We start from the raw sequence: 17,038 nt of genomic DNA, 5'->3' as shown, positions 1-17,038 counted from the left end.
GAGTTACACTTAACTACACCTTTGCCCTCAACCTACAGGACTATCAACCTATTCTGCTTTATTTTGACTCATAATATTTTCTAACCATAAGTAATATAAACTTACAGAGCATTGCTTGTCACATAGATGATTCTTAATAAATATTGATTGTATAAAGTAATGAATGAATTTCTGTGGCAAGGAATTAATAATGAATGTCTTAGCTTGGGTTTTCCCAAGAAGCAGACTGAGAGTAGAATTAAGGAAAAGAAAAAAAATAAAAAGCCTTATTCCCAGCCCTTCTGGACAACTCTATTCACTGGTAGAACAGACTTTGAGAAAAGTCCTTGGACAAAGAAATGCAGATATTGACAGTGAACTGAAGGGTAAGGCCACAGGACTGGCTGTGGCACTGACAAGTCAGGCACAATGTCTAAAACTGATGATCCAAGGAATGGCAATGTGCATAGTATGCTTGGAAACCCAGAGCAAAACACCACGAGACCTTGCTGGAGGAGTTCCGAGGCATAGCATCTGCAGAGCAGAACTGGGAAACAATGGCTACATTTTGTTATAACTTTTTCTAATTTGCAGAGTATTATTTCACTTTTAAACAATGACCATGTCTTATTTTGATAAAAAAAATCCAAAATGAATATGAATATCACCAGGAAGTCATCCCACACTGATGCAATTGTAATTTTTCATGGGAAAAATGTCACAAAATGATTAGCCCGTCTGAAGAAAAAAGGAAATCTATGAATATTAATTGAAGAGAACTGAAGTCAAACACACTGGAAACCTGAAATCAGTTGTATCCAATTCTGAAAAAAAAACTAGGCTTCTAATCTATGCCTGACACTGCCTCACATTGCACATAGAAGAGGTAAAACCCAGGTGTAGGATTGAATAGTACCCCCCCCCAAAAAAAATGTCCACCTAGAACCTCAGAATATGGCATTATTAGGAAATAGTGTCTTTGCAGGTATCATTTGTTAAGATGAAGTCATAATGGACTAGAATGGTCCTTAAATCCAATGACTGGTGTCCTGAAAAAGGCCATGTGAAGACACACAGAGGGAAGCCATATAAAGACAGAAGCAGAGACTGGAGTGAGGGATTGACAAGCCAAGGAACACCAAGAATAGTCAGCAAGTCCAGAAAGGCACCAGAGAATGAGTTTCTGTTGTGAGAAGCCACCACCTGGGGTGATGCACCACGGCAGCCCTAGGAAACTAATACGACTCTGATCCCACAGGTTTGTGGCCCTGGTCTGAGGAGGTGTGCCCTTGGCCTCCCACTTCCCCATCCTGCTGGCTGAGTTGGGAACCCAGAAGCCCATACAGTGGCCCATATGGAAGCTGTGCATTGAGGGAAGTGACCCATCAGGGTAGAGCCCCGAGCTCCCTGGCCCAGAGCAGTCCTGGAACTGGACTGGAACTGCAAACTCATGTGTGACACGTGTGGAGACTCACACTGACGTTGTTTATGCTACTGTCCTTTTAGATTTCCTGTCACTTGCTGCTAAATCTAATCCCGACTCCTATCTGGAGCCAGACTCGCCATTCAATGGTAACTAATGTGAGGAATGAATGATTAACCTGCAGGGATCGGGGGTGGCTTCTCAGAAAAAGCAGTGGCAGCTGGGTGTGAGAGCACAGAGGAGTTTACCAGGATGGCAGAGAGGCATTTCAGAGGGGGGCACGATTTACAGATGGGGATGGTGGGAAGAAAACAAATCTGTGGAACCATTTGTAGTTCTACATGGCTGAGGTGTGGGGTTCAAGCAGGCAATGAAGAGACTGAAGAGAGAGACACAGTGATGAAAAACTCAGATTGCCATCCTGTGTGCTTGCACCTTATCAGGTCACAAAGAAGAATCTTAAATGGGTGTGCTACATTATCAGGGAGCGATATCACCAAGTTCAAAAGATCACTTTGGCTAAGGTCTGTGGATAGCTTGAAAAGAATGAAAACAACAAAAGGTCCAATATAGCCATATCAATATTTATAGCAGCTCAATCCACAATAGCCAAGCTATGGAGCCAACCTAGATGCCCTTCAACAGATAAATGGACAAAAAAAAATGTGGTATACATACACAATGGAACATTACTCAGCCATAAAGAAGAATGAAATTATGTCATTTGCTGGTAAATGGATGGAACTGGAGAACATCATGTTAAGTGAAATAAGCCAATCTCAACAAACTGAAGGCTAAATGTTCTTTCTGATATGCAGATGATGACACACAATTACGGGGGTGGGCTCAGTAGTTCATGGTTAGACAAAGGGGAATGAAGAGAAAGGAGAGGGGAGGGGAATAGGAAAGTTAGTAGAATGAATAGGAAATAATTTTCCCTTGTCATATCTGAATCTACTACCTGTGAAATTCCACATCACCTACAACCATAAGAATTGAATCCTAATTAGAGTAAGTTATACTCTATGTATGTGTAATATGTCAAAATACACTCTACTGTCATGTATATCTAAAAACCAAAAACAAGTCCAAGATATCAGGTAAAGGGCCATTGCAGTGCTTGCTTTGTGTGATGACAATGATCAAATATTGTGTTGACGCATCCGAGACAGAAAGCAAGGTACAACTTCAAAATATAGCTTAGATGATAAATTGATTGGCTGGAGGATGGGAGAGAAGACACAGTTCCTGGTGAGTCCACTTTCTGGCTTGGAGCAGGAGCAGATAAATCAGACATAAGACAAGATGCAGAGTAAAAGGAACCAGCTTGGAAGTGAATGATGGGGATGCTAATCTTCAACTTGGCTCCAAATTCATCCTTCTCGATTCTGAAGACCCCATTACTCTTTTTCTGGAATAAATCCCTGTTCTACCATCAGGGCCACCAGACGGAGACAGAGGGGCTGGAGGAGGGAGAGGCCAATCTTGTCTCCTCAGTGAGAAAGGATCTCTATTCTGGTCACACAGTAATGATAATTTCCACCTCCTAGAATGAGTGTCAAGTATCCCCCAGACACAGCAGCAAACTCCAGGCTGTGCACCTCCTCAGCCACGAGTCTCTGCTCTGTGGTTTCTGCCTCACTCTCCCTAAAGTTTCAGCACGAGAAGGGGTGTGCCCTCTTCCTGGCCTGAGCGTCAGCTCCGCCAGCGCTCCTCAACACCAACCCTTCTGCCTTGATGGGGACAGCTGCTTCTCATAGCTGTCTGAGTGCTTACTCTGCTTTTTCAGTACTCTAGTGCCCTTTACCCCATTTCCTATATTAAATTCACTTCAAAAAATGTACCAGATTCCAACAGTCGTTGGTACCCAGGTAGTCTCAGAAAATAGAATCACTGAAAGTTGGGATTCTGGGGTTGGATCGATCACATCTCTGAGTGTCCTGGGAAGCATTGATGGCGATGTCTAGATAGGGCTGATTTGTAGTTTGGAAGAGAAATGATGCTGGTGATGAACACTGATACATTATCATCATGTGGGTCATAGTTAGTCCCTCCAGGAGCAAAGGAATGGAGACCAAAGGAATCCCAAAGTTTTGGGAGAAGTCAGAAGAAATTGAGGATGGGGCTAGAATAAGGCACTAAAAATTAGGATAAAAATCACTAAAGGTTGTTTCCTCTCTCAAGAGAAAGGCTTTGAGAAGAAAGCGACCCTTCTACAAAAGTTAAGGTAATGCATGAAAAGCAAGCAGTGGAGCAGGCAGGAGTCACTCATGACCTTGGGGAGGCTTCTTCCTGTGGAGCAGAGAGGCAGAGGGGATTTGAGTTTGAGAAATAAATGGAAAATGAGACAAGGTAATCAGAATATTAGCAAGAGTGTCAGAGGAGACTGTTTCTATTTTTACACGAGGGAGATTTGAGTCCCTTTGTAAGCTGTGGGAGGTAGCCAATTGAAAGCGGGAATGAGGTACCGAAGAAAGAGAGAAAAACAAGGTGAACCGGGAACACACCGAGGGATAAGCCTGCAGCAGAGAGTGTAGACCTTTCACTGAGGCTGCTCATTCATTCAACAAATACTTCAGTGTCAAAGATGCGTCAGGAATATTCTAGATTCTGGGGATAGCCGTAAAGAAGAAGAGAAAAAAATCAGAGGCTAGAAGCAAGGTGGCAAACAGGAGCTTTAGCACAGGAAACAAAGCAAAAAGTTGACAAATGGGATTATATCACACTAGAACAGCCAAGGAAACAATCAATAGAGTGAAGAGAAGACCTACAGAGTGGAAAAAATATCTGCTAACTATTCATCTGAAAAAGGATTGATATACAAAATACCTAAGAATTTAAAAAAAACATTTAATAAAAAGTAAAGTCATCTAATTTAAAATGAACAAATGACTAGAATCGACACTTCTCAAAAGAGGAAATACAATGGTCAACGAATGCATGAAACGCTGCTCAATATCATTAGCGTTCAGGGAAAGTAACTCAAAGCTACAATGAGAAACCATCTCACCCCAGGATGTAGAGAAAATGGAACTTTTATACACTGTTGGTGGGTGTGTACATTAGTATAGCCACTTTAGAAAACAGTGATGGAAGATTCTTTTAAACCTAAATATAGATCTGTACATACAATGCTGCAGTCTCAATTCTGGGTGTATATCCAAAGGAAATGAAATCAGCTTATCAAAGAGATAACTGTCTATGTTTATCATACGTAGCATTATAGGATCCACCTAGGTGCCCATCAATAGATGAATGGATAAAGGAAATGTGATACACACACACACACACACACACACACACACACACAATGGAATACTATTCAGACATACAGAAGAATGAATTGGATGGAACTGGAGAACATTATGTTAAGTGAAATAAGCCAGACACAGACAAGTACCATAGGTTCTCTCTCATATGTGGAAACTAAAAACAGCAACAGCAATTGGCCTCAAAGTAGAATAGTGATTAATGAATACTGGAAAGTGGGGGGTGGACAAAGAGTGGTTGGATTTGGCCTGTACACAAATATGTACATATGGAAATATCATATTGAACTCACTAATAAGTGCAACTGCTATGTTTTAATTTTTTTAAAGGGAGGATAGGGTGAGAAATCCACAGCAAAATCACAAGAAATTGCCAAAGTAAGTAAATAGTAGATTTAGGCAGCTGAGTCTTGCTTTAGCTATGTTTTTCCCTAAAGTATTTTATAGGTTATTTTCTGAACAAAGTAATGGATTTATCTTGAGCAAGATTCCTGTGATTAGATGGTTGTTCCCCAAGTCAATAATGCTTCATTTACCCCACAGTCACCTACTTAAGAGAGAAACAGAGAGTAACTTGTTTGCTTCATTGTCATTGATATGGCCCTGGGTTCCACAGTCCATGGGGATACTGTGTACATGAACCATTCTTTTGGCTTTATAATACATGCCAGCCTTCTTTCTTTGAATTCCCAGTCATGGAGTCTAATGGACTCTCTTTCATTGAATGCTGTCTGTGCAATTATAACTAATTGTTATAATTACTAAAGTGACATCCCTGGGCATATCTTAAAGAAGCCAAGAACTAAAGCATAGATCCAAAAGTTCAAGGAGCATTCAAAGATTGTCGTGTGCAGTGTTGCACTGGTAAGTAGGTGAGGCTGTATTATTAGAACAACCCCTCACCGTGTCCATAGCTCCAATCTCTCTCCCTTGCAATTCATTTGCCAAACACATGATTTCCCATTTTAAAACCCTTTCATATAAGACCTAATCATTTCCAGCAGCACCCCTCATGAACATCTTCTAACACTGTATAGTCTGTCTACATGGAGTAAGCTGTCCTCTGCTGTTGGTGCTATGCTCCCTCATGATCCTTGTCTAAAACACTTCTTTTCACCATTATTTGTCAACTTCTACTTAACCTTTCAGAATAAATCCCAGAATCACCTCCCCTAGTATGTTAGTCAGCTTTGCATTGCTTTGACCAAAACACCTAACAAGAACAACTTCTTGTTTATTATTCAACAAGGAAAAGTTTATTTTAGGTTCACAATTTCAGAAGTTCAGTCCATGGTGGGCCAATTCCATAGTTCTGGGCCCCAGATGAGGCAGAACATCATGGGAGAAGGCCATGGTGGAGGAGGTTGTTCATTCATGGCAACCAGGAAGGGGAGAGAGAGAGAGAGAGAGAGAGAGAGAGAGAGAGAGAAGTGGTCTCAGGGAAGATGCATCATTCCAGGGCACACTCCCAGTGATCTTCCTTCAACCATACCTGACCTCCCTACAAGTACCACCCAGTTAGTCCACTCAAACAAGAATGGATTGATTATAACTCTCACAATCAATCCAACCATTTCACCTCTGAATATTCCTGCATTGATACACGAGCTTTTAGGGGACATCTCATATCTAAACCATAACACCTAATAACTGTCACAGTAGAGCCTACCATGAACTTATCCTTGACATTATGTTGGGCACATTGCAAACATTATCTTCAATGCTGGCAACAGCTTTGCATGACAGGGATTGAAAGAGGACAGGATGGAACTTCACTGCTCACCAAACACCCAGGAGAAGCAAAGCAAATAAAACACAGGTCTTAACATTTGACCCCTACACACACCTACATTTTTAGTGGTTGTGGACCTGTTATTATTATTTGTCAATGTAGGAAGTACATTTGGAAATTTGAACTCAGGGCCAGAGAAAAAAGTGAGTGTTCTCAGTATTATAAGGCCAGCCTTGTTCATTCATAAGAAATAAAACCAAAGTTATTATTTTAGCAGGCATAAATATCAGTCCCAAAACTTATCTGCCAGAAATACCAATTTCTTTATTCTCTTTAATCTGATTTTAAATCCCCCTTTAAAATCCCTCTTTAAAGCCCTCCAAGGTAGCAAGAAAGTCACTCTATTTTACCCCTACCCCATCCCCAGAATTGCTTCAGAGAGCTCAGATTTACAAAATTCCAGGAAACAGTAAAAGGGCTACCAATTCCCACTTAGTCATGGTCAGTGATAGAATCTACAGTGTCCACACTTACTGTAGACCTTGTGGATTGTAGTCTTCCTCTCCCACTGTCCTTGGGCATGGGAAACTTGCTTGAGGCTGAAGATCCCTCTACCCTCTGGGATGTGGCCACCTCCAGAGAGCTGCCACAGTCAGAACTGCAGGTTTCCACCACTTCAGGTCCTCCAACCCTCCCCCTTCCTATCCTCTCCATCAAAGTAATTTCTTTCTCTGTATTCCCAAATCTATTCAGATAGTCTATGCAATGAACTCAGGCCTTGGAGAAATCAAAAGCCTGGATCAAAATCTTGGTGGGAAATGTTTAAGATCCAGAGTCAATTATTCCCTCCCTTCTCTGGAGACCTGTCAGTCATTGAAACCAGAGCTCCTGTAGCAGTATCTGAGAGAAGGATAAAAAATGTGAACTGCCCAGCAAGTCAGTGGCCTCAGAAATTGCAAGATATAAGAAGTTACTGGAAACAAATTTTCAAAAATGTATAATTTCTAGAGAAGGGTAATAGACAACAGGATAAAAAGAAGAAATTAGAGGGAAAGCATTCTAGAAAGAGAAAAATATAAATTATGAAAAGAATGCCTGAGAACAACAACAAAAAGCAAAGAAATGAGAAAAAAAGCGCAAAACACTTCAGTATGTGATTGCAGAGAAAAATAGATAAAAAGATATGAAAATATGCTAACAGAACAATGCAAATTAAAACCACAGTGAGGTGTTGATGTGCATCTTCCATAATATAGAACCTGCTCCTATTAAGTGTCAGTGAGAATGTAAAGTAATGAGAAAGCTTTTATATCTATGGTAGGAGTGGAAATCATTACAATTATTTGGAAAAGATTTTGACATTTTCTAGGAAATTTGAAGCCCTGAATACCAAAAACTAGCAATTCTACTCCGGGTATGTAGAACAGTGGTGCTCAATGTGTATCCTACAAACTCTTCAGGGTCCCTGAGGCCCTTTCAGGGATTCCACAATGTCAAAACTATTTTCATTATGATATTTAAACATAATTTCCTTTTTTCACCGTTAACATTATACCATATATTCACTATCCTGTACTCTCAGTAAAATTTAATATACAAGAATTACCAGTATTACCAAAGAATGTCCTTGAAGCAGTAAAAGGCATTCGTTGATAAGGATTCTTTAAATATCATATATGATAAAATTAGATGTATCCCTAAAACACTACAACCCTAGTGCAAATGTTACAGTTGTGAGGTGGACTAACCCCTTTTTTGCATAACACCATGTTTATGTAAAACGAATAGTACCTCCCAAAAAATCTTCATTATTCAGACTTGAATATTTGATTGGAGACATTCTCTCAAAATGGATGAAGTAAGTCACCTTTGGGGAAACTGACATTATTTGTTACTATTTATTGCCAATGATAACACTTAACATTTCAAGCAAAAAAATGAAACTTTGAAAAACTTCCCCCTACATATAGACTTTTCTGATGAGATCAGTAGTGATATTAATGAATATGACCTTTGATATCTTATAACAAAATATGGCAATGTTTTTAATACCTGTGAAACTCAGCAAACTGGTATCTAAATGACCATTCATGTTACAAAATCATGCATGAGTAAAAGACCCTCTCAAAGTGCAAGATAAACCAATAAATTTTAATGTAACAGAGTATAAAAAGGTCATTGATATGGTTTCAGATTCCATACAGCTACTAACCTTTAAGAAATTGCCATTCGTCAAACTGGTATAATATCAAAGAATAATATCCACAATTATCTGAAAAGACTATTAAACTACTACTACTTTTCCAACAATATATCCAAGTGAGGACATATTTTCTTCACATACTTCAACCAAAATAACAATTCACAATAGATTAAATATATAAGAAGATATGAGGCTCCAGCTTTCTTCTAGTAAAAGAGATTTTAAACCTTTAAAATAATGTCTCTCTTTTTTTCCTATCTTATAAAATAGTTATTTTTTGAAAGAAATGTTTTGTCGACATATGGGAAGCTTATAACTGTTAATTACAATTTTATTTTTAATTAGCAAATATGACTTGTATACATTTATTATATGCACATGATGTTTTGAAGTATGTATACATTGTAGAATGGCGAAAAGAGTTAATTAACATATATTATCTCACATACTTATCATTTCTTGTGGTGAGAACACTTAGAATTTTCTCTAAGCAATTTTTAAAAACACAACACATTGACATAAACTGTAGTTCCCACTTTGTAAAACAGATTTCTTGAACTGCAACTTTGTACCCTTTAACTAGCATTTTCTTAACCAGCATTCCCCACCAGACTCTAGTGACCACTGTTCTACTTTCTACTTCTGTGAGTTCAACTTTTCCGATTGCACAGTTAAGTGAGATCATGTGACATTCCCCTCTCAGTGCCTGGCTGACTATGCTTAACATACCTCCTGGTTTCTCCATGACATCTCAAATGACAAGATTTCTTTCTTTTTTAAAAAGAGACCAAATAGTGTTCCATTGTGTATACAGACAGTTCCTGACTTACAGTGGTTCAACTTAATAGGTTTTTGAATTTATGATGGTGTGAAAGTGATATGCATTCGGTAGAAACTATACTTTGAATTTTGAACTTTGATCTTTTCCAGTGATATCAATATTCCATACAATACTGTTTTGTAATGCTGGCAGCAGCATTGAGTCACAGCTCCCAAATCAGCCACTCAATCAGGAGAGTAAAAAATCCTATTTTGTTGACTATACTGTATTGGAAAGCTGTGATGTGGCAGGTTGTGTGTGTTAAATGCATTTTTCAACTGAAGGTATTATCGACTTAGAAGAGTTTATCGGGAGGTAATCCCACCGTAAATCAAAATGTGTAAATACCACATTTGCTTTACCCATTCATCCATTGGTAGACACTTAGGTTGATCCTATATCTTGGCTATTGTAATTATTGCTACAATAAACATTAAGTGAATGCCTCTTCAAAATATTGATTTATGCCAGGCATGGTGGTGCTTGCCTGTTATCCCAGCGACTCAGGAGGCTGAGGCAGGAGGATCACAAGTTCAAAACCAGCATTAGCAAGGCCATAAGCAACTTAGCAAGCAAGACTCTGTCTCAAAAAAATAATAAAAAGAGCTGGGGATGTGGCCCAAGGTTACAAGCCCCAAGTTCAATCCCTGAGAGCAAAAGTAAATAAATAAATAGATAAATAAATATTGATTTTCCTTCCTTTGCTTATATACCCAGTGGCAGGATTGCTGGATCATATGATAGTTCTATTTTTAATTTTTTTAGGAATCACCATAATATCCCATAATTTACATTTGTACCAATGATATGCAAGGGCTCCCTTTTCTCCACCAGTACTTATTTTTCATCTTTTTGATAACAGACATTGTAACAGGTATGAAGTAACATTTTATTATGATTTTAATTTGCATTTCTCTGATGATTAGAGTCATTGAGCATTTTTTCATATGCATCTTGGCCATTTGTAAATGTGCTTTTGAGAATGTCTATTCAAATCCTTCACCTATATTTTAATTGGGGTGCTAATTTTCTTGTTATTGAGTTGTTTGAGTTCCTTATATATTTTTCATACTAACACTTTGTCAGATGTATGGGTTTTGAATGTCAGAGAAATTCACTCACTGGATTAAGGAAAAATAGAACTAGATCCTCAGGTACTCCAGCATCTCAAGGTACTCCAGATGGATTAAATATCTAAATGTGAAGACAAAACTACAATATAAAATTGGTGACAGCAAAATAAAATATTTCATGACCTAGGACTAGATAAGAACTTCTTAAAATCCATGAAGCACAAACCACACACACAAAAAAATCATGAATTTGATAACAACAAAAGAAAGTGGGTTCTTTTGCAATGAAAATTAATCGGCAAATAGCAGAATGGAAGAATATATTTAAAATGTCTAAAACTAACAAGCGACTAGTACTGAGAATCTTCAAGGAGCTCCAACAAGTCAAAAAGAATCAAAAAATAAAAAGAAGTCCAAAAGAAAGTGATCAATAACTGTGATCAGGCGGTTCACGGACAAGAAATTTCAAATGCACAAACAGCACATGAAGAGATGCTCTGATTGACCAGTACTTAGCAAGAAGCAAATTAAACAGTGCTTTACCACTTAACATCTGTCAGCTCTGAAAAAATTAGAAATCTGGGTGATGCCAGTGAGTTTTGGAGATGGAAGGATATGAGCCCCTTAAGCAATGCTGGTGAGGTGTCTACAGGTGCAGCCATTCTGGGGATCACTCCCCAAGGACTTGGATGGAGCATTCAGCTACTGTGTGACCAACAGCTTTGTTCCTGGGTATGCATCAAGGGAAGGATCTTCCCAAAGGGATTCATATGAGACTGTTTAATTGTGGTATTGACCACAAGACAGGGGACAGCTAGAAGCAATCTATATATCCATTCACAGGGAAAAGGAATAGAATAAATGCACTAGATGTACATGACATCATACTCTGCAATAGCTAGCAGCTACCAACCAGAAATACACAGACCAACATGGGATGTTATAAACATAATGCTGAATTCTTAAAAATTCCATCTACACACATTGAAATACTTGCATATTATATATTTGACACATATTCTACAATACCACAAACCAAAATGAAAGAATGCATATCAAATGCCTTGGAAAGGTCTCCTAAGAAAACGAAAAAAAGGAAATGGGAAGAAATAACAATGCAAAGCAGCTAGAAAATAGGCTTGCAGAAAAAAATGGTAAGACGACCTGAGACAAGAACCTCAATTAAATAAATCTTCTGCACTTAAAGAAGACAGGGAGGATCACCTTCCATTTCCATGCACTTTACCTTCTCGCTCCCTTTCCCTCCCACCTCTCATCCCTGTTTAATGTTAATCTTCTTCTCCAGCTCTTCGTCCCTACCCTGTCCTTGGTTACTCCCCTTATATCAAAGGAGTCATTTGGCATTTGTTTTTTAAAGATTGACTAGCTTCACTTAGCATAATCTGCTCTAATGCCATCCATTTCCCTCCAAATTCTATGATTTTGTCATTTTTTAATGCAGAGTAATACTCAATTGTGTATAATAAAATTACATATAAGAGGAAAGGAGGGGTAAGACAAGATAATACAAGTGGAAGAAATGATTTACAGTAGAGGGGGTAGAGAGAGAAAAGGGGAGGGGAGGGGAGGGGGGATAGTAGAGAATAGGATAGACAGCAGAATACATCAGTCACTAGAACGGCAATATGTCAATCAATGGAAGGGTAACTGATGTGATACAACAATCTGTATATGGAGTAAAATTGGGAGTTCATAACCCACTTGAATCAAACTGTGAAATATGATATATTAAGAACTATGTAATGTTTTGAATGACCAACAATAAAAAATAAAAAAAAAGAAGACAGGGAGGGGGGAATAATAATAAATAGGGAGCAAAAGTTTAAAAATTGTAGCTTGACAGCCTAGGGCTAAATGTCTGGTTGAGGAGGGCCTCACCCACAGGTCTACAGCAGGGAGGAGCCGGAGCACCCCTGGCATGACCTCTGATTCTCCACCACTGTCCACTTTTCAATGAAAAGCTGTCGAAATTTTCATAGGGTCTAGCACACATGTAGCTGGAGAAAAGGAGGAAGAGATGGCAGATTAGTCAGTGTTCTGATCTCTATTAGCCAGTATTCTTGTGTTCTCTAGAGAAATAGAAACAGCAGGAGATACACATACACACACACACACACACACACGTACATTCATACATATGTAATAGAGGTATGTATCATGTATGGATATGAGAACATGTGTATGCATGTTATATATATATATATATATATATATATATATATATATGTAAAGAAAAGGTAGCTATGTGTCTATTTATATACAGAGTGAAAGGGAGAAAGAGGGCTTATCTATATTTAGAGGGAAAGAACCAGATATAGTCAAGGAATTGGCACATGCGATTGTGGGGGCTGGAGCATCTGGAAACACTCAGGGGGAGTTGGTGCTGCCGTCTTGTGGCAGAATTTCTTCTGTCTTCAGCAAACTTCTTTTTGCTTTTAAAGGATGAGGTCTGCTCATATTATGAGGATGTCCTTTACCTAAAGTCAATGGATTTGTAGATGGTAATCCCATCTGTCAAATTACCTTCAAAATAACTTCTAGATTAGTACTTCATTGAATAACTATGGACTACAGAATTGGACGCAGAAAACTAACCATAACAAATGGTATTCTGATAGGATGGGAATAGGCATTGATAATTGAGGTCCAAGAGAACCCTACTAGAACTCTATCACCTCTTCTTCCTTCTTCTGTCCAACCTCCCCATCTTGTCCCCAGGATGTCTAAAGCTGTGTCCTATCCCATAGGTTGTACCATGATCATCTCAATTTTACAAATGAGGATGGTATTCAGGATGGTTAAGTAATTTGAATAATTTGCTCCAGGTCACTCAATGATGCTGGTATTTTAACTCAATTCAATCTGATTCCTTCTACAATAGTAAACCTGCTATCAACATAATACAAATTTCCTAAGCCCTTTCCTCAAATTGCTGTTAGTTGCCCCTCCTTTGAGCTCACATCGCAACCCATAAGAACTCAGCCCTAGCCCTCACCTCTTCATGTTGCACTGGTCTATTTCTTGCCTCCACACCCAAATCCTGATCCTCCTCTGTGTTCATTGTCTCATCTGATTCTGGCACACATGTGGTCAAAGCAACAGCTTCTCATTGGCCCTCTTTCCAGGAAAGACTGCTATGAAGATATGTGGGACTTCAGTGTTTCCATTTTCAAGAACTCCTTAACTCTCTGCCATACCTTATTGATCTCGGGTACACAATGGCCCAAACTTGGAGCTTGGATCACCTCATGAGGATTTGAAATTCACAATTGTGGGCTGGGGTTGGGGCACAGTAGTAGAGTGCTTGCCTAGGATTTGTGAGGCACTGGGTTTGATTCTCAGGATTGCATATAAAATAAAATAAAGGTCCAACAACTAAAAAAAATAATAATTTTTTAAAAATTATGTTTAATAAAACGGACATAATTGTGACAGATAGCAACAATGACTCTGCTTAATGGTACTGTGTGAGAGGGCAGACCTGCAAATCCCACTTTTTGAAATGTAAAAAGCTGCCCCATGCCTGTCTTCCCAAAGCTGTTATCCAGCAGTTCTTTCAGTTCATGTTAAGGTGGTGTGTTAACTGCTAAAAAGAAAGAGAGAGAGAGAGAGAGAGAGAGAGAGAGAGAGAGAGAGAAAGACAGAGACAGAGACACAGAGAGAGAAAGCACTCTGAATGCAATGGCTCTAACAAAGTAGAAGTTCATTTCTTGTAAAGTAACAGTTCATCAGGAGAATCTGCTCCACGCAGTCATTGATGGGACCTGGTCCTGGTTGTGGGTAGTTCTGCCCTCCAACACTGTATGCTTTTTAAATTTACTCCAGTGGAAGCTATCTTGCAGCCAGAAGGAAGAAGAAAAGGTGAGGAAGTGAACCTGTAGTTCTAAGACAGGCCTTGAAGCAGCACGCAGCACGTGACATTTTTCATTCATTAGCAGTAACTTGTACATAGAGTCACACCTAGAGGTAAGGATGGGACTGGGAAATGCCCTTCGCTGAGAAGCAGTATCCTGCTTCTGCTCTTACTATGAAACCGGAGATTATGTGGACACAGCAGTTTTCAGTCATCAGAAATTTCTTACAAACCTCTCCTCCTCCCACCAACTAGTGGGAGTCCACCTCTATAGCTTACAATCCAAAGGGACTTAAATGACAATAGATGTATTATACTCCTGATTAATTAGTTTACTGAATTATCCATCCTTTAGAATGCCTCTATAGTTAGGGGGCTAGCATTTCTACCCCTGGGGCTGGAGGAATATGGTGGTGTCAGTAAGAGACTAATTCTAATCCACCTGGGGCCAGACAAGAATCCTTAGGTTTATCGAGTTCTTCCAGACTCTTGAAGGCTGGTGAGAATCTGACCCACGAGAAGGGGCTGCTTTGGGAGATGTAGACCCAGGCAGAAAGGCATGCCCCTGCCAGGTGGAAGACTATTCCAGGCCAAGGGCTTGTCAAATTGGCCCCATCCTCTGTGCACAGTGGGCAGTGTGAGGAACCAGGGGTTACTGACGCCCCACTGCTCACCCCTGAACCCCCAGGAACTGCCAGGACAGCTAAGGTCCTCCCTTAGGGACAGTCTCTTTGGAAAAGTGTCCAAATGGTTCTTGAGGGTCAGATATGCATAAGCCCCTCTGAATATGGCCCTCCCCAGGCTGGCCCTAAGTCCTAGAGACACAGTGATCCAAAAGTCTCCTTGAGTTTCTAGAGTGGAGGTTTTCATAGTCATTTGATGAGAAATTTGGCTGTTTTTATTTTCCAAAAATGACCGAGCCCTTCAGGACCTAGAGGGACACAGGACATGGCAGCCCGAGTGGGTTCAGGAACAAAGACACACAGCCACCCACACACAAAGGCCATGGTCTTCTCACTCAGGAGCACCACTTCCTCCCTCCCCTCACCAGTTTCTCTTGGTAAAAGCACCAATTGTCTCCTGTTTACAAAAATGGAGGTGTAGAAGGTTCAGATAGTAGAAACAGGGAGGGTTCTTTAAGTCTCATACAAGAAATTGAAAAGGAAAAGGGCCGTGTGGTGAAAGATGTGTGACTCTGGAGGTAGATGAGAGGATGCTGAAAGAGGTTTTACGCTGATTTTTTAGGTGTGCATCGCACCTAATTATCTGTGTTTTCACACACATTAATCTCATTTTTATTCTCAAAGCAACTCTGTAAAGTAAGCCAAGCAGGAGTTCTAATTCTATTATGTGAATAAGAACACTGAGGGTTTCTTATATTATTTTTTCTTTCCTATGTTTATTTCTCAATTCCAAGTCAGGTGACCTTACCTTTAGAAATAAGAATAATAATAGTTAACAGTAGTGGACACCTACTGCGTATAAGGCTCTCTGCTTTCACATGCACCATCCTGTCTAACACTGAGCATCAAAAACAACCCAATGAGGGAGGTTCTGTTATTATTCCCATTGACAGATGAGAAAATAGGTTCAGAAACTGGGAGGGAGGTTTTTCACACATGTGATGTAAAATATGAACTTCACAGCATCATGATATCTAAAGGCTGGGTTGTTTGAAGAGGTGACCTAATTCTTTCTCCTGCTTAGAGCCAGAAACTAAACATTCCTAAGATTACAGACAATTTTGCCACCTCCCTTGGCTATTCCCACAAGGCTCCCGGTAAATTCTACAATTTAATTGCAGAATTTTGCTTTGTAATTCAACCATAACTACTAAAACACAGAAAATCCCCCTCAAATTAACCTATAACAAGATTCCAGGGTGACCTGAACCACATTCTCCTTTTACACTCAGCAAACTAGGAACACTACACACTTTGCACTAGTAAGAATTCCGTAACTCTCACTTAAGTTTAAAGTAAGATGATGTCTAAATTATCAACTTTCCTAATGGGATGCTCTCTCCCTGAAGTGATCTCAACACCAGGCCTCGCTTGTGCTTCAGCAAGGGCAAGACTGTCAGGTCCTGGGTCTCAAGCCACATGTCCAAGGCATCTTAAACCTGTGAGTGGATTGAGAGCAAACCTCAGCGTGACACACATTCAATTTCACTTCAAAGAAATCCAAGTGCCACTGCCTGAAAACTCAGCAATCCCTTCAGAGCACCTCTATCAAATAAATCCCTAGTCCTGATGGATATTATCGTTGGTAGGATCATTGCCTGGCACCCCGCGCAGGACAGTACTTTCTGGCTGCACAGGGAATGAAATTCTCTCCAAGAAGGTTTACTTGGTCCTGCCAGTCACTAGTTTCTTTTGTTAGGGTTTCAATTACACTATTACACAGGCGCCTCCACTCTACCCTCGCCCCCAGACAACACAGCTTCATTTTACACTGAAGGATAGGAATTGTTCTTTGTGCACTTTCTCAACCAATCTGCCTTCTACTTTGCCTTCTGCCATCTGCGGGGATCCTCCTCACTCACAGGAGCTGTAAAATCTAATTGTTCTTTGTCAAATGTCTATATTGCTTTTCCATATTACTTGCTAATAGTGCTCAGAAGAATTTCAATGGCAAAAAAACCCTAATTTTTGAAATACTTTTA

The sequence above is a fragment of the Ictidomys tridecemlineatus genome, chromosome 14, assembly GCF_052094955.1.
Source record: "Ictidomys tridecemlineatus isolate mIctTri1 chromosome 14, mIctTri1.hap1, whole genome shotgun sequence".
NCBI classification, from domain to species: Eukaryota; Metazoa; Chordata; class Mammalia; order Rodentia; family Sciuridae; genus Ictidomys; species Ictidomys tridecemlineatus.
Note: the sequence above shows the minus strand (reverse complement) of the source record.